Consider the following 27,132-nt stretch of genomic DNA (forward strand, 5'->3'; position numbering starts at 1 on the left):
CAGCCAGGCGCTGGAACTCCTTTCAGGAAGTTCGCGCCCCGTGGGGCCACGCCGCCCGCACCTTGTCCCTGTCGGGGCGCGCGGGGCTGGTCCGCACCCCGCGCTGGCGCCCGCACCGCGCGCAGACCGCGGGGACAGCTCGTGCGGCCGCGCGGAGCCCTCGCTGTGGGGCAGACGCTGCGCCCGTTGGCGGGGAGCCCAGCCGCCTGTGGGATACAAGTTGCCCTCGATGAGGAGGTGTCGGGCGGAGCGGCCCCGCAGCCCCAGGACACGTTTCCAAACATCCCCGTGCGGCCTCCTGTCACCCAACGCGCTTTGCCCCTCCGGCTCGTTGGGTTCCTGGCCGTTCGCGTCACTTTCACCCGATCCGCCGCAGGTTACTTGTCCCACGCTTCCCGGGGCTGCCCAGTACGGCTCTGCGGTGCGGGGAGCGTGCCCGCCTGCACCCCCATTCCTCCGTGCAGCTCCTGGAAAAGTGCGAAGTCGGGGGCCCGACATCGGCCACTCTTGGGAGCGCGTCTGGACCCCATTTCCGAGTGTTCCGGGACCTCCTCCCAGTGTCTGCCCGGCCCGTGGACGCTCTCCTACCCCTGGCGGGACTGGGGAGGGGGTGGTCGGGCAGCATCCGAGTGTGCGGGAGTGGGTTTGTGGTCGCAGCCGACGTGCGTGTACACACACGTGCTTGCCACGCGGGGGTGTCGCCGCCGCCACACGGCCGCGTGGGGACACCTAGACGCCGCGCCCTGGCCAGAGGTGCCCTGCGCCGCGGTGGACCGATCGCCGGGGTCCGCGGCGGCGGCGCGTGGGGAGGGGCGCGTGTTGTTTTGCGAGCGCGCAGCGCTGGCCTTGGCTTGGTGGCCGCAGTCGTCTCGCTCTCCCCCCCTCCCCCGGCCCCGCACTTCCTTTGTACATAGTTAATAAGCAGTGTCGCTCCACACTCGCTATCGCTGGCAATCTGATAGCTTTTGTTTTGGTCGTGTCGGGTAGGGGTAGGGAAGCACGGCGAGGGAGGAGGGAGGGAGAAGTGGGGGCCCCCTGGGGTGTGGGGGGAGGGGAAGGAGGGGGTTCTATGCTTCTCAAAAAATTAAAGTGTGGCTTACTGGTGCATGCGCGACGGCAGGGTAACTTGATCACGATTAAAGTTTAAATGCAGTCGCTGGACTGCGGGCTGGGGACGGTGAGGGCGTGCTGGTGAGTAATGGTTCCGAGGGTACGCAGGTAGTGCCAATTGGAAAAATCACGACTGAGCCGTGAAGAATGAGGGGGAGAATCCAGAGGCAGCGGGGGCTATTCGGAAAGGCCGTGTGAACAAACCCTTCTTAACCGCCTGGGAAGAGCTGAGTCCACGATGGAGGAAGAGCAGATTTTTTATAGAATTAGCGTGTTTACTGCGTGGAGTCAGACGCAGATTGAGGCCGGACCGTGTCCAAATCTGAGCTCTTCTGCTCTTTGTTTTCTAAACTTTCAGCTCATTGGATTGGGCGAAAGGCTTTCGGGCTCCCTTCTAAGCCTCACAGACAGAGTTTGGGGGGACAGCAGAGGGTTTGTAGCCTTTGAAAGCTAAATATAGTTTGGAAGACAGCGGTATTCATCCATTTTTAGAGTGGCATTGCTATTGAACTGTACTGTCTCTCGTTTTATTATTTAATGTTAGCATGTTATGAAATTCTCAGCAACAGTGATGGCCTCCGATACAGGAGTCCGGCATTTTAAAGTAGGATGTCTTGTTTGGAGCGTTCTTCTTGAAAAATATCCTTTGTGAAAGGCGTTCCATTCTTGAGAAAACAGGAGGGGAAGGGGTATTTGAATGTACGTTTATAATCCCACATAGCCTAAGCTTTACTCAAAGATGCCTTGAAAATGGTTGGTTCTGGGAAACCTGATGGGAGGCGAGAAGGCACCCCCAAATCCTGATTATGGTTTGTTGGACCTTCCCCCTCCCTACTGCTCTCAAGTTTTGAGGATGAAATGATAGGCTTAGTGTGAGCCTGCGTTCGGTTTTTATCCCAAAGGTGCTAGAACACGTACCTCTGATAGAAGTAACTATCACATCCTGTCGGAGCCTGGCGTTCTTTTGGCTGGCTGGTCCAGTATCCAAGATTGGGGTGGTGTTGGTTCCCCATATTTAGGGATTCGTGTTTCCTCTCTGAGTGTGACAGCAGTAGGGTGATTTTTAAAACTCTTTAACTTAGAAAAGTTAGAAGTTTCGAAGCAGATGAAATCATACAGACATGGCTGTTTCGTATCAATATAAGATGAACAGAGCATCTAAATAAGAGGGTTTGGAAGTTATAGCCAAATAATCTGTTGGCTTTTTTTAAATCAGTGGGCCCTTCGCACATGTTGTGGCCATCTCATTAAAAGGATCCAGTCAGCTTTCCGCCCCAGGCACGGGCTTGTTCTTGTCAGAAAAAATGGATGTGTGAAAGATCAGTGTTGAAAGGAGTTGATGTTTTATTCCCCGAAAAAAGAACCCAGAATAAGAAGTTTGGAAACAACCTAAGCAAATTATTGTGAAGACGTTCGACAGGGAAATAGCAAATAAATGGTACTTTTCAAGAGTGATCAGGTGTGGGACAGCATTGGAGGTTTAAAGGGTTATATATTTGATTTGTCCAACCTTAAAAAATATGCTAAGATTGACTGGAAGAAGCTTCAAAACATTATGCCAAGCGAAAGAAGTCAGTCCCCCAAAAATCCCATATTGTATGAATCCATTTATGTGAAGTCCAGAGTAAGCAAACCCAGAGAGAAAGGAGATTAGTAGTAGCTATAGAGATGGGGGAAGAGGGACGGGACTGACGGGTAATGGGTACAAGGCTTCTTTTGGGGGTGATGCAAAGGTTCTAAAATTAGATTGTGGTGATGGTTGCAAAACTCCATACTAAAAACCATTGAATTGTACACTTTAAATTAGTGACTTATACGGTATGTGAATTGTATCCCAATAAACCTGTTTTTAAAAAAAAAACAAAAAAAAAACCACACAAAAATATACCAAAGTTGAAAAGGATGCATTCTGTTACTTTGACCATGGGAGTTAGATTAAAATTATTAAGTAAATTTGTCTGGCAGGTTGGTGTCTGTCTGTCTTTCTTTTATTTATGGAGTTTTTCAGATCTGTGAACTATAGCAATAACAACAAACTCATAATTGAAGTTTATGAGTGATAGTGAAATAATTTAATGGTTGTGTAAAATCACATGCATTTAAAATATTTTGTGGCCATTACAGGGATTTGGTCAGAGGAGAAATAGAAAGGAAGAAAGAACCTTGGTTATACATAGTTCAGTTAAGGATTGAGGGGTTGGATTAAAAAAACACAAATGCTAGTGAAGTCAGATTTGTGACAGTGAAATCCTTAACTGAATCTGAAACAATTTTGGTATTTTCAAGATTAGAGTTTAGGAGCTGAGTCTGGATGGCTTTTTGAATTTCCAGTTTCTTCCATATGTTTTCCAAAAAAGAAGTAATGTAGTGTTTTAAGACGGTAAAGAATTTCCACTCTTTTTTTTTTCTTTTTGATCCATATTAACCACCCTGGTTGTAAAGACTGAGACTGAACTGTTCATTTTAATGTAGTGGTTTTTTTTCCTTTGTTGCTCTTTTTATTTCTTACATAGCTTTGGAATCTGAGCAGGAAAAAGAATCTTTGTAGGCTACAGTAGCTATTTCAGGCATACCGTAATTTAAAAAAGAAAATTTAAATTATGGAACAAAAGATGTTATAACAAAGGCATTTTTTGTTTTTTAACTGTTATGCCTTTATCCAAATTTACGTTGGCCTTTTACTAGGAAAAGACCTAGAGAATAATTGTTGTTTACATTTGTGTTGGGCCTTTGTCTAAGGCTTAGTTTACTAATAACAATGTTTCCTGTCCGTATTGTTGCAAGGTCAGGGCAATAATGAAAATCAACTGTATCATTTTCACTTGTTGCCTTAGAGTTTTGCCAAGGGGATCCCATAGGGATGGCAGCTTCCTTTTTAATCTGGCTTCGTTTGTTTTGTAAGAATTTGCTGGGAAGGAGCAACTGAATCCTGCCAGCACTTATTGAGCACCTGCTGTATGAAAGCTGGACCCTATGTTAGGTCATGCCTGAGCCTACAGAAGAAAGAAGACTTTGCTTTTGCCATTGGGACATTTTGTATACTCCCATGTGAAACTTCAGATCTTGCTTGAAACTTCAGACCTTTTTCAGACTCAGCCTAGGATACATAGTTTTCCAGTAGACCGGCAAACAACATTTTAAAGGCCCTTTAAAAACATTTCTGTAGACTTAAGATAATGAAGTAAACCAGTCTTGTTGTACAAGCCTGTCCTGTACCCTTTTTTTTTTTTTGCCTTATTGATACTTTTGCAGTTCTTGCTGCAGTGTCACTTGGGGCTGTGGCATCTATCCATTGTCATTGGCTGCCCTGCCTTCTTTATAACGTTGGGTATGACAGTTGTGATTTAAAATGTGCCGTGTTGTTACCTTTTGCCAGAACTCTAGGAGTTACAGGTGGGTGTACAAGCACATTGTGTGACGTGTTTTGAGTTGCAAGGATAGTGGGGCTTATTTCAAAACTTTTCTGCATTTACACATCGCTTAGTTAGATTTCTGGAAATCATTAGGAAACTTTTATAATTTTGAGACTTTGCATCATTTAAAGTAACTTGTTGCTTTGAAAAGTGCAGCACAGGAGAGAATGAGATTGAGACGGCAGTTGGATCTTGAAAAAATTCTTAATTGTAAAATGTACAAGGCATATTTCTCACCGGCTTGTGATTTTTCTTCGATTTCTTTTCAAAATGTATTTAAAAATCAACCCTCGTTTGTAGAAGAGGCGTTTGTGCCCATGGCCAACTTGCTTTGAACTGCTTTTCTTAGCCAATCTATGACAGGTGCAGAGTCTGAGAGATGCAGTCCTTTCAATTGTACTAAATATATAATAATTGCACGCATGCTTGGGATATAGTTTCTTGATTTCTCTGTCTGAGATGTTCTGAAGGAAAATTCTGAGCACTTTAAAGACAACAAAGGGAGTAATGAATGAAACACTCTGACCCTTCCTTGAAAATGGTGTTTGGCCTCAGTTTATCAAGAAGTTTTCTAGTTGTTTGGAAAGATAGGATTTGACTTAAACTAGGAAAGGTGGGGGACACAGCAGTCCCAGTGTTTGTGCACATGGAGACCTGTCCACGTTTAGGGAGCATAACTGGTTTTCAGTATTTGGAAAGATAAAAACTTTGAAATTTGTGCCCCCCCACCCCCGCCCCCAAGGATCTGTAAAAGAACTGGTTTTTGTTCAGAGGAAAGGGCTTGTGTTTGGTATAAAATGGTTAGTAAACAAGTTAGGGTGTTAATCTCAATAGACATAGATTCCCTCAGCGCGATGAACTTTGTTTCTTTTGTTAAATTGCTTTGGTCTTATTTGACTCAAAATATTAACAATTTATTTGATTCTTGAGACTTTTGAACTTTTTGAAGACTAAATTGTTTGTTGTTTTTAAAATTGTCCGCTTTACTCATGTTGTAAAGTCCCAGATACGAGTTTTGAATAATTTCCTACTTTTTTCACTTATGCCAGTTTCACTTATGGCTTAGGAAATGGATTAATTTTAAAATCTCAAGGAAATACTGATATTTCTTTACTTGAACTGAGAACTAGTTTTTTCCTCCTGCTCTCTTTCTCAGTAAATAAGTACACATTGAGCACTTATCTGACTCAGTTCTTTAAGTTTAAAAATTTATTCTGATACCATAAAGAATCTTACATAAGTTTTTAAATCTATGAGTCAAACCATAGAAATTACTTGCTCTGTTTATTTAAAACACGAAAGAAACAAACGAGTAAGCAAGTCTTCCATTTTTCTTTCTTCTTCCGTCCCTGGACTACAAGAATTTTTAAACTTATAGGCTGCTCTTCAGATTTTACTGGAACACAACAGAAAGTAGTTTCTTTTATGACGAGGCATGAGTGCCTACGATTGCAATAACTTTTACATTTATTGTGGCTCTGATTTTTGAGTGGGAAAAGTAAGTAGGGCTGCAGGCCCTGTCTTTGTTTTCCTATTTATCTTCTCCCTGGTTAGTGCGATGATGGTTTACTTTGTAAGTTGTTGGGATGTGTCCATAGAGCTGAGTGACTTTGTCTGACGGACGATGGCTGATGGTCGTGAAGCCCACTCTTTCTTATTTGAAATAGTTTTGGTGTCTAGCCACTTAGAGGAAATGTGTATGCCTGTGACAGCATCATCAGACACTGCAGAGATAGCTGTGTCTGCCCAAAATGGCTCACACTATAATAGTCTGGAAGCCTTTTTTTTTTTTTTTTTTTTTAAGCACTTATATTTTAAGGACTTCAGAAATTATTCCATCCCTAGTCCAGAAAGTTCTTGGGGGGGCGGTGTTGAAACTTCATTCTTCTATCTCCTCCCCCATTAAATGCCTTAGCAAAGCAGGTGTCTACTTCAGTAATAGTTATATAATGAGAATGCCTTTTGTTCAAAATTGTGTGTGTTTCCATACGTGATTGTTCCTGCTTTGTATACTTTCATGTGGCTGCTTTCTTTTTAACCTGGCACTAGCTTTCTTTATGCTAGCTTTGGGATTGTTTGTCAGTTTGATAATTCAGGGGTGTGCAGACTGCGTTTTAAATTACTCTTGACATGGGGGAACAAATCTATTTTGACAGTCTTAAAGCATAAATATTTTATAGAGCAGAGCTTTTAAATTTTCCCGAGATACTGTGGATGCTTTCTGTGGGCCCGTCCTCATGCTATGCAAGCATACTGCACGTCATTTTTGTGTGTTTCACAGATGTTGCCTTTTTTTTTTTTTTTACACGAATTGAAGGCAAGACCCTCCACCAGCTAAAAGATGATCTCTGAGATCTGTCTGTCGTCAGTGGTTTGTCTCATAAAATTGATTATTGGAAATGCCGGTCTAATAAGCAAATCAGATAGTACCAAGTTGAGTTAGGCAAATTGTAGTGAGTAGCACTTTAAGGAACAGAAATCTGATGGTAGTTAAAGAGAGATGAGCTTATATATAACAGTTTTTTCCGTTTTCCCCGAATTTGAAGTATCTGAGTCACTTTGAATAATCTCCTGGGAAAAAAGTAGGAAGCCTAAGAAAAAACCCAGGTGAGAAGTCTGGTCCACCTGGCTGTATCAACTGCGGTCGTTTTTTAAGTGATGAGCTATTAATTAGATTGTAAAATCCTCATCAGGTGTGCTCAGATTCATCAGCGTCTTCCTGGAATTTTTCTTCCCCACCTAATTTTCCTGGGTCTCAGAGTAGTGGGATTTTACCCAAGCTCATAGACTCAGGATTTGAAAAAGAAGCACAGATTGTCATGCAAACAAATGAACAAAGAGACCAGCCACAGAGGAAGATCTTCTGTTCAGCTTTCCTTGGTTCTGTTGTCTGATTTCGGTGGATAATGAGTTCATGGCATATGTTAGGGCCCAGCGTGGTATAGTTTATAGGAAGTCCTATTTACAGGAAATGCTTGGTGTGGCAGTATATTTGGGATTTTCTTTCTAACGTACTTGCAACACGTGTTGGATCAGGGTGGAATTTCTAGTTAAATTTCATTTCTTCAACCCGTCCTTTTCTAGGGAGACTGACTAATTAATGTCTCCTTTCTCCCTCACTGAGTCACTTGCCCTGATTTGCCCCTTGTTCCTGGCTACACCCTCGTCCAGTTCAGACCTGCATGGATTCTGTGAGGAGATGTTCGCTTGGCCTCTGAGCCGGCCATTCTGACTCCGGTGCCATCTCCCTGGTCTGATAGATTTGCCAGGCCCCGTTCTCAGCCTGTGCCTTTTGTGGTCGGATCCTGGTCCAAGCACCAAGTCCCCTCCTATTGGGCTGTCATGCGCCCTTGCTCAGACTCTGCTATGGGGATCCCGTGTTATTTCCCAGCACTCCCCAGTACCTGCTCTGGAGCTGTGTGGGAAGTAAGTCACCCCATTCCTGACTCCATGGTTCTGCTCCTGCTGTGTGCATGACCTGGAATGTTCTTCCTCTTGACTGCTCTGCCACCCCCAGACTGAACAGTGGAAAGTGCTGCCCTTTAGCCCAGCAAGGTCAAACCTGGTTCTCGTTTCCCCTTCACCACCCATTAGTTCTTTGGCCCTGAAGAAGTTCTTTAACTTTCCTGAGTCTCACCAGAAATGCAGAGAATGAAAGGGATTTGGGGAGAATTTTCTCTTTTTCTTATTAAACAGCAACAACAAAACCATTTTCTAATCTATTTAGAAAACTAATGTCAGAAAAAATTTTTTTTTGGGGGGGCAAATGTAATTTTTTTTCATTTCTAAAAATCTCTAGGTTTCAGATAGATATGTAAAATAGGGACCCGACGATAACTGTCTAAAAGCAGGACAGTTTCTTACCAAAGCCAGTGAATTCCTTACCCCCAAATGCCTTTCTGTGGTTTTAATGGATCCGAGATGCCCTCCTTTCATTTCTATCTCAGATGCTTTCTCCGTGAAGCTTTTCTAGATTACCGTGAAGTTTTTCTAAATTATCACGTCTGTAAACCCGACTTCCCCTTACTCCTTTTGGGTTCGTAACCATGACTGTGCCGGGTAACAGTGATTTGTTTTACCTTGTACCTTAGCTGTCATTTTATGAGGCTGTAGAAACCTGCGGAGGCAAAGATTGTGGTTTGAATCTCAGCCCCTGAGTAGCTCAGATCTCAGGCAAATTGTTGACTCTTCCTGTGCCTCGGTTTCCTCATCTGTGAAATTATAATTTGAATAGAACGTATGTCATACAGTTATTCATAAAAATGAAGTGAATTAATCCATACATCAAGTGTTTAGAACAGAGGCCACGCAGACCAAATTTGGCTTTTTACCGCTCTTATGGACATGGTATCCAAGAAAAGAGACGTTCTTTGCATAGTGCCAGAAATATAGGACACACTTGATACTTGACTGCCCTTGTCATTTAAATGTGACAGCCTGGCACATAGTAGGTGCTCCTTACATGTTTGTTCTGTAAGAAAACTTGCTTTTGCTAAGGTGCTTTAACAGGATTGCATTTTGCTTGTGAAGCGCAGTTGTGTGATTTTACATTTCTTCAGGCAACAGTGGCCAGCTCCTGCAGTTCACCTTCCATTTCGGAGATCTGTTTATTATGCTTTCTCCCTTAATCCTTTCCTTTGTCAGTGTCTGCCAGTGCCTGAGAAGCGGCCAGCGTACACTTTGCCCACCTCACTAACGCGGAGGCGCCATCTAGTGGCCAGAAAGGAACTTCAGCCTGTGGGGTGCCCGAGTTCACAGCGCCCCAAGGTTGGAAGGTAGTGATCTCCCCACCCGAACTCTGCTAGGTTTTGCTTTCTTGGCAGCCCATTGCAGGAAAGTGTGGAAGCTGCAGCCGTCTGTAATAACCATTGGGAAATGCTTTGCGATGAAAGTTGCTGTCCTATGTCAGCTAGCGTGAGAGACTTACGGTCTTTCAAAATGGTGTAAACAACTCTGGCAGAGTTACTATTGCGAGTGGGCCTTTTACAATTCAGGATTCCAGGTGCCTTTACAGGACTTTAATAAATGAAAAATGCTAAACTGTTTCTTTTGAGATGAGAGGTTTTTTTTGTGTTTTTTTTTTTTTTAAAACACTACTGATTCATTTTGAAAAATATACCAAGGTATTTACTTCCCATTGCTCTATTTAAGTATGTGGTAATACTTTAATTATCATTCTTTTATGTGTCCCCTTGGGCAATTAGATGTACTTAAGATGTTCACCAGCCAGAAATCCTAATAGAGAATAATAACACACACTTCCATTACTGGTTTTGCGTCTCCCATTGGCTGTATTGTGTTTCGTTTTCTTGTATTTGGTTTCATACTTTTTTTGGTATTTTCAGAAGCCACTTTCTTTGTGGAGACTATACGTATCGTACAGGTGGTTATTCAGTTTTACATTTTGAAAGTTTTTGATTCATTTCCCCGTGGTTGCCTATTATTATTTTTAATTTGGAAGTCATTTGTTTGGCTCTCCAGGAGAGGAATGCAACCCGCCATTATCTGAGACACTTTGAACACATCCTCTGGCTGTTTGTGCAACAGGCTGGACTCACCCAAGTCTCTTTGCTGTGGAAGCCCCCCTGTTTGGAACAGCTATAGGACCAATTGGCCCTCTGGCAAACTCTTTTAAGAATTAGCTGCAGTTTCACCCTCTCCCGTGGCCTGGGCTCTGCATGAAGGAGGGTCCCATAGCACTCTCTTTATACCTCTTTTAGTGGCTCACCCCCATACTGTTCTCCCCCACTGGTCAAAGAAGGGAATGGTACCAGGTCCTCTTCGAATTTCCAGGATTCTTAGGAAGACCTTAAGAAATAGAAGACGTCTTAAAGGGATAAACTCTCTGCCCCCTCCCCATCCATTCACTCTGAAACCTTTACAACAAATGTATTTTCATCTTGTCATTAGAGCTCTGCAGCCAAAACATTTTGTCACACTAGTTACTACTGCATAGAACGTGAAAGCAATAAAATGATCTTTAAAATCATCGTTTCGTTGGGCTTTTTTGCGCATTGAGGTGAATAACAATCTGAGAACTCCTGGACACGTCACTTGTGAGTTTGTGAGTCCTATGTCAAGGTCGCCTCCTCCCTGTGGAGGGAGGTCTTGTTCTGTGAGTTCCCTCCAGATAGGATAGAATGAATCATTCATCAACACCAGTTTGTGTGGCCATGGGCTTGAAACCATCTGGGTGCCTGAAGGCAGGTGGGCAGTGAAGATTCGTCCTCGTGTGGCCTGATGGCAGAGGAGCGTCCTCTGAAGCTGCTCACTGCTTGCTCTCTTCCTTGGGCCTGGGTCATTTCTCATGGCCTTTCCAACCTTCAGATCCCCAGACAGAAGGTTGAGAGGGATGGAGTTCCTAGGAAGGGCTGGTTGCACCCACAGCAGCAATGTAAACAGTGTTTGCTTCCATGTCTTGCACTGTTTCCTCGGTGCATCCAGGAAACATTTGCCTTGGATCCTGGCAGGGATGGTAGCCAATCTTCAAGGCCTCTCATCACTTCATGCCCCCTCTCTTTTCGGGTCAAGGCCTTTGACGCCCTTATAGAAGGTGAAGCCTGCCTCCTGCCCTTTGTCCCCCCCCCTGCCCCGCCAAGTTCACTTGTCAGGGGTGGTGTGAAGAGGACTCCTAAACGTAATTAACACCTAAGAAATTATCATTAAAAGTTTCATGCTGCTGAGGAGACTTGTGAGGCAGGATATTTCTACAGAAAATGTAAACACGATCATTTGGACCTGGCATGTTCATTTCAAGCTTAGCTTGTAAAAGAGCCTCTTGTAAAAATGCCACGTGAATGTTGACCAGGGTGGATGTGAATTCACCAGGACACGCACGTGCAGCTCCTCTCCTGCCTTTCATCTGCCAGTGTCGGTGGGGTTTACGTGTGAGCAGCGCTGCCTTTGATGCTGTCTCTCCGCTGCAGGGGAGCCTATGGGAAAGGGAGCCGCAGGCCTCAGTGTCCCCATCTGTAGTTTGGGATAACAGAGCTCTGCTCCATTAGGGATGAGGTAAGTGCAGACAGCAGTGTATCTAGGGTTGGCAACAATGTATCTAAGAGTAGCCATAATGTATGTTGGCAACAATGTATCTAAGATTGGCCATAATGTATGCTGGCAATAATGTATCTAGGACTGGCAACCACTTAAGGCACCCAGCAAAACTGGCAGGTAGTAAGCATCCAACAAATGGATGCTTTTCTCTGTGTCCACATTCCATGGTGGCCCTGCTGGCCTCTCTCTGGGGCACCAGTCCTCCCCCAGCACCGGGCATTGTCACGGCTCCAGAATAGACCTTCTTTCACATACAGGGAAGGTTTGAACTCAGGAAGTCTGATCTGGGTGTTGTCTTTAAGTTGCCTGGGTCAGTTCCCTCGGATCCTTACATTCAAGGTCATGTCCACACCTCAGGAGGAGGGTGGCGGGGGTGATACAAGCCCTGCTTTTGGTTCCGAGGAAAGCGTATGAAAAACGTGTGATCTCCCCCCTACCTTCCCCCCCACCCCCAGGGAGCTTACTCTTCAGATGGGAAAAGGCGAATTTCCGGTTAGCAGTCCCAGGTGATGTGTATTTAGTGCTGAATTATGGGAAGCTGATTAAAGGTTTGGAGAAGTGCGGGGGCTGCAGGCGGTGGGTTGTCTGGCTGCTGAAGGGCTTGGGAAGGCTTGAGGGAGGACATCTGACTCCTGGGGTTCCAGGGGACAGCACTCCAGGAGAAGAGGCCTGGCCATGGGTAGAGGGGGCTTTGGCGTCTCTTGTACATTCGAGTGGACCTGATGAGAAGGTAAGCTGGGGGCCTGCTCAGTGGGGTCAGCGTTGGGGGACCCGGAGATAGAAAGCCCTGTGTGAGCCAATGAGTCCACTCAGGACCCTGGGAAAGGTCCCTGGAGGAGCACTCACCTGTGTCAGGGCCGTCAGGGCTACTTGGTAAGGTCCAGGACCAGGGTTAAAACAGGGGGAGTGACAACCATTACTTTCCTCTAAACGTAAAGCGGAACCTGTTCAGCTAAGCCCCTGGTGGCCCTGCATTCTAATTTTCCAAGGGCACCCAGGTGAGAGAGAGATGACTCATCTGACCAAGGAGGCCCGGGGCTGGGGTACACAGTGGCCTTGGGTGTCACCCTGTGGTTCAGGAGTGGGGGGGCCCTGCCCCCTGCGGGCTGGCAGTCCTTGCCAGGCTCTTTCCAGCCCTCCCCACCCTGGCTGAGAGGAGCCTGAGTGATGTGTAGGAAAGGGGACGCCAGCTTTGTGTCCAGGTCTGTCCGGGCTTTGCTACGGGTGCTTTGAAATGCACACTGATTTCTGTGTTTAACTCGCCTGGGCACCTTCTAGTTCTTCTCCATGAGAAGCAGTCGCTGGTCCTTAGCTTGGGGTCGGTGCTGGTAGAAAACTGTGTTCACTGGATAAATGAAAAACACTGCATGCAAGAGGCTTTCCGGGAGGGTGATGGCGTTTGGCCTGGGGGCTTGCGTGTTACTTTCCTGCTATCAGCAGAGTGAAGTCTGAAGTTAAAAGCAGCTTTCACCTGTTTGAGTGAGCAGATCCAAGCGTCTCCTTTTCCGTGACTGGAAAGGACGCCTTGTGGTTTCCCAGACCGCTTTCCCCCCAATCGTGTCTGATGGTATGAATTCCCTTTTGAGATTTGAATTAGAGCCCAGAGCTTCTCAAAATGAGAATTCGGATGGGCTGTACTTGGGACCCCTGATGTACTCTCTTTGCCTCAGTTTCTTCAGCTGTAAAATGGGAGAGTTGATAATGGTACCCGTCTCAGAGGATGGGTACAAGTATTTCACGAGCCAATGCACATAAACTCCTTAGAATGACGTTTCTGTCATAAGCACAAGGGGTTAGCTGTGACTGCTGTTAAGGGTGGAGGCAATCCTCATTAGAAGTTGTTTACTTCCTGAAAAGTACCCTCCTGGGAACTTACGGATTCTCGTGATCTGCTCTTAGCTCCATCTGCCTTTTCTGACCTTTACGATAAGGCTCTACCTTCATTTTCCACAGAGAGAGTTTCACAAATACCCTGTTGAGGCTTTTCCTCTCCGGGGATAGAAAGTACCTCTCTCCTTTGAGTTCCTCTCTCTTCCTGATGACCCACCTGCCTCTGAGGGAGGGCGGGGAAGAGGCCCCTCCAGGAGAGGGACTGTGTGGATCCTAAGAAAGGCCCTGGTCACTGGAGACAAATGACTGACAGGAGTCATTCACATACTAGCGTGAATACTCTACCTCCTGCACCCTCTGTCTGCCCCAGGGGTCACTGGGTAATTAGGGATCGTGTGGTCTTCTGGGGGCGAACCAGATCTGCACGGTCCCCAGCACAAATTTAGGACACAGGACCTGAAAAGCATGATCTACTTATCCAGAAAAACTAATGAAAATGCTTCAAATGGAGAGTGGAGAAAGTTGCGAACCTGTGGACCTTGTAGGTTGAGGACTGCTTGCGAAAATGGGGGTCCCCAGAGAAGGCCCAGTCAGGTGGGGAGTCAGACACAGAAACTGCCTGATTAGTAAAGGTGTTGCTGGCAAGCCTTCCTCTAGAACAGTGAGAAGAGCTGCTCCCTGGGATGGCACGTGGTCTCTGCTTTCCAGGATCAGGACTCACGCTTAGTTCTGCTTCCGTAGCCCGTTGGGTGGGCTGGGGTGGTCTCCCGAGGGGGGCCATCACCTTTGGTGGTGTTTGCAAGGGAAATGTGTATTGAATCCAAACCACTTACTCAACCAACGTAATGAGACAGCTCAAGGTAAGTGGTAGTACTATTGTGAGAAAAGCTCTCTGAGGAGGAGGAGTTTGTACCTTTGGTTTAAAACTCATTCCTGGAGGCCAACAAGCCCATGATAAGATGCTCAACATCACTAATCATCAGGGAAATGCAAATCAAAACCACAATGAGCTTCCAGCTCACACCCATTAGGATGGCGATTATCACAGAAACTCATAGACACAGACAATGGTTTGGTGGTTGCCAGAGGGTAACGGGGGCGGGGGGTGGGGGGTGGGAGATGAAGGTAAGGGGGATCGAATATATGGTGATGGAAGGAGAACTGACTCTGGGTGATGAACACACAATGGGATTTATAGATGATGTAATACAGAATTGTACACCTGAAATCTATGTAATTTTACTAACAATTGTCACCTCAATAAATTTAATAAAAAAAAAAAAAGAAACTGAAAAAAAAAAAAATCTTGAAAGTAACACGTGTGGGCACAGTGCTGACGAGGTTGGGGCTCGTGCGCAGTGGTGCTGGGAACGAAGCCGCTCGCTGTGGAGGCCGGCACGGCACGTCCTCAAAAATGACACGTACAATTGCCGTCTGATCCAGCAATCCTACGCCTGAGTCAACACCCAAAGAACTGAAAGCAGGGAGACAAATAGACACATGTTCATAGCAGCAGATAATGGTTTGCAAGAGCCAGAGGGACCATCGATGGATGAAGGATTTAACAATGAGGTGTATGCACACAGTGGAATATTAGGCAGCCTTCAAAAGGAGGGGGATTCTGACACGTGCTGCAACATGGAGGAACCTGGAGGACGTTACAGTAAGAGAAACAAGCCAGTCTCTCTTCCGTCTCTCCCCCTCTTTTCTCTCTCCCCCTCTCCTCTCCACCTCTCTCCCCCTTCTCCCCCGTCCTCCCTCACCTCCCTCTCTTCTCTCTTCTCTCTCTCTCTCTCTCTCTCTCTCTCTCTCTCTCTCTCTCTCTCTCTCTCTCACACACACACACAGTGTAGTTGCAGTTTTATGAGGTTCCAAGTAGAACGGTGCTGGCCAGGGCCTGGGGAGAGGAGGAAATGGGGAATCGTCGTTTTGATGGGTCCAGAGTTTCAGTTTTGCAAGATGGGAAGCATTCTGGGGATGGATGGTGGTGATGGTTGCACAACAATGGGAATACACTTAATGCCACTGAACTGTACACTTAAAAACAGTTCAAAGGGGAAGTGTTATTTTATGTTTATTCTACCTCAATTAGAGAGGAAAACACTTCTTTCTGGATTGGTTTGGCCATGAGTGTACACTGTGAGGGTAGCAGGGCAAACATACGAAGACCTGCTGCTGCCCGTGGTGGCCAGTGGAGGAGCCGAGCTGAGGGTGTTCCGGTGCCACTGGGCATCGTGGGGGAGGAGGTGTGGGGGGGTGTGAGGTCAGGGGTGGCCTCACCAGAAATGCCGAGACTGGAGCTGAGTCACCGGGATGGCTTTGCTTTCTGTAACAGGAGTGTCACAGATCATGTTTTCCTCTCAGGGAGAGCAAGTCCGGAGTCACTCTCGTGTCGTCTAGTCACAAATGAAATTTATTATGTGACGGGTAATTGCCTTTGCATTTTCCTATTTTTTCAGGAGAGAGGTTTGTGTAGGTATTTGGTTCTCTTGTAGATGAGACTGGAAGTTTTTCATTTGTTTCGACAGCTTTTTTTTTTTTAAGTTTTTTTTATTGGGGAAGGGGAACAGGACTTTATTGGTGAACAGTGTGTACTTCCAGGACTTTTTTTCCAAGTCAAGTTGTTGTCCTTTCAGTCTTAGTTGTGGAGGGCGCAGCTTAGCTCCAGGTCCAGTTGCCGTTGCTAGTTGCAGGGGGCGCTGCCCACCATCCCTTGCGGGAGTCAAACCTGCAACCTTGTGGTTGAGAGGACACGTTCCAACCAACTGAACCATCGGGGAGCTCAGCGGCAGCTCAGCTCAAGGTGCCGTGTTCAATCTTAGTTGCAGGGGGCGGAGCCCACCATCCCTTGCCAGAGTCAAGGAGTTGAACTGGCAGCCTTGTGGTTGAGAGCCCACTCGCCCATGTGGGAATCGAACTGGCAGCCTTCGGAGTTAGGAGCATGGAGCTCCAACTGCCTGAGCCACAGAGCCGGCCCCCCCTTTTCTTTTTTAATTGCAAACCGACTCCCCACTCCATAGGAAAAAGATTGACCTCTGCAAGCCAGAATGCCAGCATCTCAAACTGCGAGAAAAGCCAGAGCCTTTGCTTTTCAGAAGAGGAAACAGGCTTGGGGAGGGAGCACAGGCCACGTGCTGCCTGCCCCCCATCCCAGCAGATACTCTCTGTGGCTGGTTCTTTGTACTGAGCTTTCAGCCAGGAGTCAGGGCTGGGTTCCAACAAGCCTGGGAGATGGCTGAGCCTGTCTGGCTGCAAGAGGAGTTTTCTCCACTGCGCTCCGAGAGCAGCCTTTCTCGGTGTGTGCCCCTGTGGGAGGAAGCTGGCTGCCAGCCGCTCATCTGGGTCTGGAAGTTGGGCTGGCATTTCCCTGCGTCTTGGAAGCAAGCCGAAGTCCCTGGGCAGGAAGTGTCCTCACGTGATGAGAGGGAAGTGTGCCCCTTCCCTGGGGTGGTGATGCCTTCTTAGCTGTAGCATGTCTGCTTCAGCTCGGGCTGCTGTAACAAATTACATACCACAGACCGGGTGTTGAAACAATAGCTGTTTATTGCTCACTGTTCTGGAGGCTGGAAATCCAAGGTGCTAGCAGATCTGGTGTGTGGTGAGGACCTGCCTCCTGGTTTATAGATGGCCATCTTCTCACTGGACCCTCACATGGTGTAGGGAGAGGGGAAGGGCGGGAGGGAGAGAGGGAGGAGAGAACTCTGGTCTCTTCTTATAAGACACTAATCCCTTCATGGGGCCTCCACTCTCATGACCTCATCTAACCCTAGTCACCTCCCCAAGGCCCCACCTCCTAATGCCATCCAACTGGGGGTGAGGTCTTCAGCACATTGGGTGGCGGGAGTTGCGGGGGGCACAAACGTGCAATCCCGGATGAGGGGGAAACGTGCCGTAGCTGAGGCGTCTCTAGACCGGGACTCTGTTTATAGTATGGACGTTCTTCCCCAATTCTGAGAGTTGCTTCCAGATTCATTCTGAACAATTACATGGCAGCCAGTACCAGTAAGGACACGTTTTCAAGATGGCACATTTGCCTTCAGCCACTCTGGCCAAATGTTTAAGATGTATTGTTTGTCTTCTGTGCACCCCATTGCTTTTCTTAAAGGGAGTGCTGTTTGAGAGGAACACAGGGATGGGGAAATCTCACGTGACCCATTTCCCAATTTTTGGATAAAGTGGTCATTTTTAAATTGGGAGGGGATTTTACACCAGGGCAGCTTAACGGTGAGTTTCTGGCACGCACCTATGGGATGTGTGGAATTCAGTTCAAAGGCCCTCATCTTCAATTCCCCAGGGTCTGTTCTGCAAACGAAAACCGCCATCAGTGGGTTGGAGGGGGACGTGTCTGTACAAGCAGGACAGACCTGCCACTGCGGCCCCCTCCAGCGCGCGCACTTAGTGGGGCTTCCTCTCTCCGCAGACCCAGAAGGCCGGGGAGGTGACTGTTCCTTGCTAAGAAGTATCAGCTGTTTACAAGCCGTGCTTGCTATTTTAAATCTGAGCCGGCTATTATGTTGTTTTGTTTCTGTTCGCAGCTGAGGTTTAAGCTGGGCAGGACTTAATGGTGAGTCACTCCCATGACGGTCAAATCTGTATCGATCAGGCTTTCCTGGTAATCCTGTGAGCAGCGTAGAGCCGGAGGAGTCGGTCTCTAGGCTCTGCCACCCAGCCTCCCTGTGTGCAGGCTGCGGCCACTCGGCCTTTGAGCCGCGGGTCTGAAACCTGCGAGGGGTGTTCGTCATGCTTCTTGGAACCCCTGCCGTGTGTTGAAATGAAGAGGATCCAAGCCCATGTGAGGTTTTCTCCCTGAACACCTTCCGGAATGTTCCGTGCATGCACATCAGGGGAAGTCACACCCTTTTCTTGCCGCCCTGGGCTTGGGACTGACGGCCGCTTGGGCCTCCGTTCCCTCCGTGGTCAGGGCATTGCTCCGACAGTCATGTGTGCGTGGCTGTTCTGGCTTCTGACCAGCTGAGGGATGGAGCAGGTGGAGTGTTAGGTGGTCCCTGGGCCGTGTGTCGAGGGCAGCTCACCAGCCGGACACTGGGACCTCCTCTTCTTGGCTCTGGGAACTCAGGGCCGCCAGTGGGTAAAGCACTCACGCAACCTGCCCTCAGCCCCCGTGGCAGCCTTGCCAGGTAGGGGTGGAAACTGAGGGGCGCCTGTCCAGGCCTGTGCACCCCGCTTGGCCCCTCAGTTCCAAGTCCTGAGCTGGGCCCCAGGGGCTGGCCACCTGGCAAGGAAGCCACACAGGACATGGAGGGTGCTCTGGCTCCTGGCAGGGGCAGTGGGTCGTGTTCACTCGCTTTGGCTTTGTCCCTGGTGCCAAGCTTTCCCAGGGTGCCCGCGAGAGCATGGCATGAGAGTGGAGTCAGCTACAGTGGGCAGCAGAGTGGGAGCTACTGGCGTTGCTTTTACTCCAAAGCAGAGGAGGAAAGGAGGCAGATCGGGCCCGAGGGACGCTGAGCTGAGCTGGGTGGAGAGAACTGGGTCTTGTGGCAGTTGGAGAGAGACAAATGGGGGTCGTGGACCTGCGGGAGGCGGGTTGGTGTGGAGAACGCAGCTCTCGCCTTTAGAGCTTACAGTGTCAGGGAGGAGATGAGGTGTGTGCAGCTGTGGGGGTAGGAGCAGGCACTGCTGTGAATGAGAACCGGATGAGCCGGGTGGGAAAGGGCTGTGGAAATTGAGGAAGAGGCCCTGTTGCTCAGAGAAATCCTGGAGGCCTCACGATGGAGGTATTTGGAGACTCAGTATCTGACCGCGTGGGAATGCACTGAGGTCAGGGCTTCAAAATTACGGGATGGGGCTTGAAGCCAGGCTGGAGAGGAAGGTTTGTTCAGGTAGTAGTGAGGAATAGATTGGCGGTCCTCAGAGGCCAGGCCTAGGGGCGTGGTTTCCTGATGGCAAAAGCAGTTCATGGAAGACTGGTTCTCGTATTTCTACTAAGTTAAAGCAACACCCTGGAGGCTACTGGTCTTTGTGAAATAACCCAGTGCCTTTTTGGGAGCTGGTGAACGTCTCGTGGAGGAGACGAGGGAAGGCTGGGTCCTGGGGGTCCTGTGCGGCCCCCTCCCTTGTCACTCTGAACATTCAGGTCATGTGTGATTATGGCACCTTCACTATTGGGACCCCGGAAAAACGCCTCCCAAGCGATCACCTCTGACACAAGTAAGTAGAAATGACTTTATGTCCTTCCTTTTGTTCTTTGCTTTCCACCCGAGAGGAACAGTTTTTAAAGCCTGTCATCCAGTACAACCTGCTGGTAGGGGTGGTACGTTTGATTTCTATAGCAAATAATTGGGAATATTTTACAAGCTCGGGGAGCTCTCTGGAGTTGAAACGGGAAGAAGTTTCTGATTGAGTTGTTACTACTTTTGGGAGAGGGATGACAGTGCACTGTTTTCCCCTTGAGCCGCATAATAAACTCCCTGCAGACATTGGGTGTTGCGTGTTGACGCAATAGCCGACTTTGCAAGTGCCCCCTGCCCTGCTATGAGAGCTCCCTCGGTAAGGGGGGGCAGAATGAGAGCCGTGACCCCCTCAAAACCGCAGGTCTGAATGCATTCATGCAGTTGTGTACTGTGGGCCTCTGCGTTGTGCTCAGACTTACCAAAATCGATCAGGTATAGTCTTTCCTGAAAACAAAAGTGACCACTGTTTTCCATCTCCTGTAGGGTGTCTTGAAATGTGAACTATTCAGGGTCCCGAGTCTCCCGCAGGTTCAACATTGGGAAGGAATGAGGAGGCTGAAGCATGGGCGTGGGGTCTGTTTGTGGAAACCATTTGCTCTGTCTCACCCTCTTCTCAGCGGCATCTTAAACAAAACCCCATTTGTAGGCGGCGAGTTCCCAGTGAGCTTTTAATTATGGGGCAAGGTATGTGTGGTGGTCGGGGCCAGAGGGCTAGGGGCTTATGACAGGTTAATTTTCCCTGGCCTTTCTCTCGCAAGCCTCAGCTCTTTTAAGATTCAGAAAATAATGCAAAATGCCTAAGATTTTTGACATTCCTGGCCCTGGAGACTTGACTACATGAAAGAGCCAGGGTTTCAAGCTGGCCATTTCAGCATCAGCCATTCCCGCACTTTCTGATTCAGAGCGTCCAGGATTTGTAATGCCTGTAGACTTTTTTTTTTCTTTCTTTCTCTCTCTCTCTCTCCTTTAAAAGCAGCCATTGAAAGAAAAAATAAATAGCGAAATCCCCATCTCAGAAGTTTTACTTCCTGTTGTTGTTCTATTGAGCTCTGAAAAATAGCTCTGCAAGTTGAGGCTCTTGTTTGGGCTATTTCAAAGGAATTCTTGAGACCATTTCGTTTGGACAGGCTGTATGCAGGTGATAAGTTAAAAGAACGTCAGTTTAATCAGCTCAGAAGTGTACAAGCTAAACTTGACGTCCCTTTTTAGCTTTATGGTGTGTATGTGCATAAAATCCAAGCAACAGTGAGATAGCCAGACGCTTTCCACAATGCCAATAGTTTCCCTCATAATGTTAACGTTTGTTTTTAAAAGAATTACTCAGGTACAAATGACACTTTATGCATATGAAAGAAGTGGGACTGTTTCTTATTTCTGCAATTAGGGGGAAAGAGCCAAAGTCCTCAAGGAAATGATGGAATGTCAAATTTCATGTTTCTCATCCACCCTTTTCATTAAAGTGGGGGTCAGCGAGAAAGTGTCCCCAGTGCAAATGCTTCCATGCTACACATTGTATTCCTTTTCTTTGAAAATCTAACTTTTGATAAAAATCATTAACATTTGAGAAATACAAAAACCTTTTCAGCTTTAAAGGCATAGTGTCTTGGCTGCCCACGCGGTCCTGAGAGAGTTAACTAATTCTGGTTCCAGAATCATTTCCTCTGTGGTATATGGATTCCCCCAACAGCCCACTCCCTGCCCCCCAATCCAGGTGCCTAAAATGTGGAAGCAGGATAGCTAGTGACTCTGAGAAATAGCACAAATACTTCTGGGTAGAACTCCCAATGTCTGGCTTCCATGGTATAGCTTCATGACCATTCTTTGGAGGTGCTGGGGTGCACTGCCCGCTTGGAGCGTGCTACATGCTGTGCCTGCCCTCTCTGGGGTTCTCTCGGGGCTGGAGGTTATTGTAGGTTGGAGGTGCATGTGGTTTTACATGATATGGACAATGGCTCTACTAAGGGGACCGCTGGTGTCCTGGGGGACTGTTTCTAGAGATAAAGAGGAGACATATCTTTCTGTTTTGTCTTTCCTTGGTGGCTCATAATAGGTCTCTTACCGTGTTTCCCCGAAAATAAGACCTCACCAGAAAATAAGCCCTGGCATGATTTTTCAGGATGACATCCCCTGAACATAAGCCCGAATGCATCTTTTGGAGCAAAAATTCATACAAGACCCGGTCTTATTTTTGGGGAAACACAGTAGTTAGAATTTCTATTTATTTATTTATTGTTGGTTGAGGGGGGGAGAAGGTCTCTTAAAAAATTGGAAGAAAAATCCTCAACTCCCTGGGTATAACTTTTTATTTTTTTTATCTACCTACCTACTTATGTACCTACCTACCTACCTATCTTATTTCAAGCAGAAAGACCTCTAGCTCAGAGTGGCCTTACAGGTCACCTTTGGAAACACCTATGTTTGTAACAAACGAGGCAGCGTTGGCTGGAATCTCTCACGCAGGCGACATGCTCTGCAATTACAGCTGGGCATTTCCGGGCTCATCTTTGGCCAATTTCTGCTGATGGTATAGAGGTCTTGGGAGCGGGTTAGCGGACCAGCACCTGCTTTTAAAGGTCACTGTCCATTCTGCAAAACACTGTCCACCTGCAGAAGTTGCTGTGCAAATACCTGGGAAGCACCCCTGTGTGCCTGGCATTCCTAATGAGTTCTGCCTGTGTGTGTTTGAGGCCAGTGTCTGTTTCTCCCTCGACATCCAGCACCCTCCTCGATTTTCATCCGGTGAACTTCGCGTTGCGCTCGCAGTTTCTCTAAAAAATATTTATGAAAACTGGAGTCACGTGTCTCTGGTCCAGTGAAGTCCATCTGGAGAGCTTAAGACAGGTTAAATAGAGAGCGTAAGTCAGTGGTGCTGTCTGCATGGTCAGGATGTTAAGCCTCGCTATGGATTCTAGCAAATCTGTATGTTTAATAAAGTCTCAGTCTTTGGAGAGACTGGATTTTAGACACACGGTGTAATGATTACTGTACAATGTATCTGATTCTTGCATCGAAACAGGATTTATGATCAGGTCATAATCACACATACCAATAGGGCAAAACAATGCTCATGATTGTTTTAACTTCAGAGTTTGGAAAGAGAAACTGTAAGCTCCATGGTAGTAAGAACCACGTCCACTGTTGGGTCCACGGTACCTGGCACGTGGTGGGTGTTCTGTGAATGTAAATGAAAGACATGGAGGTCCAGCTAGTTCTAAGATCAAGGTCAAGTTCCTAACCCAAGCCAGGCTTCCTGCCGTCTTCCACTTACTGTGCTCCCAGTCTAGCTCATTGCCGCCTGTCAGAGGCCTACAGCTAGAGCGTTCAGATACTAGCTCAGAATGATTCAACAATCGTGTTCATATGGCAACGTAACAGTTTCACATATTTGACCTGCTTAAAAATAATGTGCCGCCGCGATGAACAATGAACCTTTAATTACGGACACATTTTCCTGCCACCTTATACTACAATTATTACGTTTATTGCTTTTTTTTTTTCAAATTATAAGAGTAATAAGTGGTTATTAGGGGAGAATTAGAAAATATCGTTAGGAAAAAAGTAAAATAAAAATCATCGTTAGTCAATCAATCTGGAGGTAACCAGTGTAAATATTTTATGGTATTTTCTTGAGGTCTTTTTTCTCTCTAAGTTATGTGTGTAGTTATATATTTTTAAAACTCAAATGGGTGTTACATTATATACATATAGTTTTTTCCCCCTGATTTTCCCCACTTAGCATCACATTGTGAATTTTTATTGGTTACGTTATATTTTTATCACCTGGAATATGGTCTTTAATGAAATTGTTAAAATTAAAATGATAATAACTGCTAAATTTAAGCATTTTACGATTTTTGCCATTAAAAATAATGTGATTAAAATCATCGTGTGCTATTGTTGATGTGTATACTGTATTTCTTTGGGTTAGATTCCTAAGAATTGAAAGTATGGAGTACTTGGAATTTTTTAACCATGCATACATTTGATCCTTGATAAATATTGCCAAACTGCTTTCCAGAAAACTGTTTAAACTCCCAGTAGCAATGCCTGCTATCCATACTCTTTACTGGTAGCGAGTGCTAAATTGAGCCTTGAAATTTTAACATTTAAGAATTGTTATCTCACTTGTTTTAATTTCCTTTTCTTAAAAAAAAAAAATTATTGATGGGATCTTCACTCCCCCCCCCCCCCATTTTTCACTTGGAGTATTTATTGGTGCAATTTTTTTTATAGATTTGTGTGGAACTCTCTATTATAAAGGTGTTTTACCTTGTTTTCTGTATTGCAAATATTCCTCCTGATTTGCTTTTTTTTTTTTTTACGTGTTGAGATATCCAGTGTTTCATTTTAATTTTACTATAGAATAGCAGTCTCTTCATTATGGTTATTAATCAATCCTTTTGCTTAGAAAGTTTATACTCATGTCAAAACCAGTTAAATCTCATTATGCCTATTAACATCTAGTTTATGTCTTGTCTTTTTCTTTTAATTCTTTAATGCTTCTGGGATTTATTTTGTGTTTAAATTAAGTAAGACATGTCCCTGTTGATTATTTAGTTTCCCCAGCATGGTGCTGTTTTTTTCTTCACTGGATTATCTAATATATTTTCTTTTAGGGGATTTATTTATTTATTTATTTTCATGTGGAACATTTTTATTTCTAACTTATGTTTTGCAGGATATTTGACAATGTACAAAGAATCCCGGTTCTAGGTGGTGATTGTTTTGTATATGATTTATTTACAAAATCTCACCACATAATAGTAACTACCTTAAAAAACAACAACCCATCAGTTATTGGTCCTAATGGGATCCACTTAAAGCTGTCTTTTCACACAAATCTGTGTGCTGTTGGTGTTTAAATCATGCCGTCTTACGCATAGCAGCTTCACGTAGGCGTATTAACACACTCTGGAAGGAATCTGCATTCAGTTAAAAGCATGTGCAGCGTTCTTTCCGATGACGCTTTGCATGTGTGCATTGTGTTTCGGTTTTGAACGTCTTCTTCTCCAACATATTCCTAAAAGAGAAAACAAATCCGTTGGATTTTGGTCATGATTGTTAATCAATTGGGGAGAAAATAACATTTCCAAATATTAGACCCGTCTCATTCAAGGCCGTTTCATGGCTCTCCATTTATTCAACCTTTATTTATCTATTAAGAAATTACAGAATGGCATAGAGGTCTTATACTGTTCTTTTTGGGTTATTCCTAGGTAATTAGCACTTTTTGTTGCTAACGTGGGAGGCGTCTTTGTTCCCCATTATATCATTTAACTGATGATTGCTCGTGTGTGAGGAAAGTTACGGTATTTTGCATATTTATCTTGTATCTACACAATTCATTAGTTGCTCTTGTTATAATTTTTCAGTGGCTTCTCCTGATTTTTCTACACAGAGAACTACTGGTAACCACTAAGGATACTTTTGTCTCCATTTTCCCAATGTTTATATCTCTTAATTCCGTTTCAGGTAGGTGTCATTTAGGAATATCAATGGTTACAAATAATGGGAAACCTGACGAATGAAGGTTTAAGCAGTCGGGGCTGAGTTTTCTCCAGTTGACGAAGTCTAGAGAGAAGAGAGCTGTGGCCACTGCATGTGCTCAGAGAGGGCGTGGAGGACCAGGGTTTTGCTCCTCCATCTGTCCTGTGGCTTTTGTCCTCATGGTTGCAGAATGGCCCCTTTGCCTCCAGCCATCACATTTGTGCTTCAGGCAGGAAGAAGGACGAAGGGATACAAACAAAAAGGCAGAATGATGTGCCTGCAAGCCCTGCTTAGCCAGCTGCCCCTCCCTCCCATGGTCAGAACTGAGTCCCAAGGCCACCCCTGGTTGCACTGGCTGGTATCCAGAATAGTATTAAATCCTGGTTATGGGCACATTTGTCTTTTTCGGCAAATGGTAATGCCACTGATATTCCTCAGTATGTGTGCTCTCTTTTGGTGTAAGAAATTTTCATCATGTCGAAGAAGAAACTATCTAGTGTTCATGGGCGACTTGTTAGGGATGGGTGCTGAATATCAGCAGATGTCATTTTGTCATCCGTTTTAGGTTCAGCTGTTGTTATTGTACCTATTAATGTGATCGGGGACTAGAGTACCTGGTAGTAATTCCTGAAATTCCTGGGCTAGACTGTTTTTGGTTGTGGTGGGTGATTGTTTAGATTCCTAATTACATTCGGTTTGCTAACGTTGCATTTAGAAATTTTTATCTCTAAATTTAAGTGAGATAATTTTATGGTTCTCTTTATATGCTATCTTTGTAGATTTCGCTATCAGGTTTATGCTCGCTTTGTGAAATGAATTGACTTTCCTTTGTGCCTTCTTCAGGGTAACACTTTATATAGTGTGGCAATACATTATCCTTCCAAGGTTTGAAAGAATTCATTTGTTAAACAGTTAGAGGCCGACGCTTTTAAAAATGGTAATTCTGTAACAACTTTTAAAAAAGTATTCCATGGGAATTGGTCTGTTCTGGGTTTCTTTTTTTCTTTCTTTCTTTTTTTTTTTTTTTTTTTGAATCAATTTTGGTAAGTTAAAAATTTCCAACGAATCAGTTTCATCACGTTCAAAAATTTTAGCTCAGTTGTCTGTAGTATTTTCTTTATGGTAGTTTCCTGAGAATCTGTTTTCTCATTTCTGTTTTTTGTTGCCTTTCCCTTGTATTCTTGGTGAGACCTGCCAGAGCCTTCTTTGTTTTGTGCTTCCCTCTCTCCCTCCCCCAAAGAAGCAGAATTAATTACTTCCTTCTTTAAGTGTCCACAGCACTTTGTTTATTTAGGATTCTGTCTCATTACAGGCCTACTTTGCCAGTAGACCTCAAGGGCAGGTGCCTTTCTGTCTGCACCATACCTGTTTCGCGTATCTATCTACCTGGCACATGACGCACAACCTCTTCTTGAATTCTTGCTTCTCTGCCTCTGTGTTTGCATCCACTATCCGCCGTTACTATAGTTACAGAGAGGGTTTCATCGGTTACAGTCTGTGCAATGGGTATTGCGTTGACTTTGGATGCTTCATGGAGAGAAGCTGCTTGCATATTTGGGTTCATTGCAAAGGATAGCTACCCCTGGACAAACCTCCAAGTTGAGCAGGTGTTGCAATTTGCTGGATATTTGGAGAGCCCCGGAAAACAGCTTGGGTGGCCTCAGGGGGTTCCTGGCTGTGAATGCAGGTATAGATTTGGGTGATGGTATAATGAGGGGTGGCTGGGGGCCTCTCGAGCTCTCGCTCCAACATCAGGGCGATTCTCGAAGCGATTGTGACACGCCCTTCGCTTCAGTGGAGAGTTTCATCCCTTGTCTTGGTAAAGGTCCACCTGGCTCAGTTCAATTGGAAAATTCTGTTCATGTCTCTGATTTAGACCTATACCAAGACACTAACTTGAATTTAGGGTCTTCCTCTGATGTTATTGGAATTATTGTTTGGCATATGCGACCATGAGGAGATTGCCATTATTTAACATGGGTGGAGTGAGGTTGGGGAGAAATACCCTGATCTCTGCTGCGTCATGAAAAATCCATTAAGAATTTCAA

General features: G+C 45.7%; 1 protein-coding gene across 1 annotated transcript in view; it reads left to right on the forward strand.

Moving 5' to 3' along the window:
• The window catches only part of IGF1R (insulin like growth factor 1 receptor), a 258,431-nt gene that overhangs the window by 990 nt on the left and 230,309 nt on the right, over positions 1-27,132 (forward strand). The gene's annotated exons all lie outside the window — the stretch shown is intronic.

Source organism: Rhinolophus sinicus, chromosome 13 (genome assembly GCF_057876585.1).
Source record: "Rhinolophus sinicus isolate RSI-liver-muscle chromosome 13, RSI-T2T, whole genome shotgun sequence".
Classification (NCBI taxonomy): Eukaryota; Metazoa; Chordata; class Mammalia; order Chiroptera; family Rhinolophidae; genus Rhinolophus; species Rhinolophus sinicus.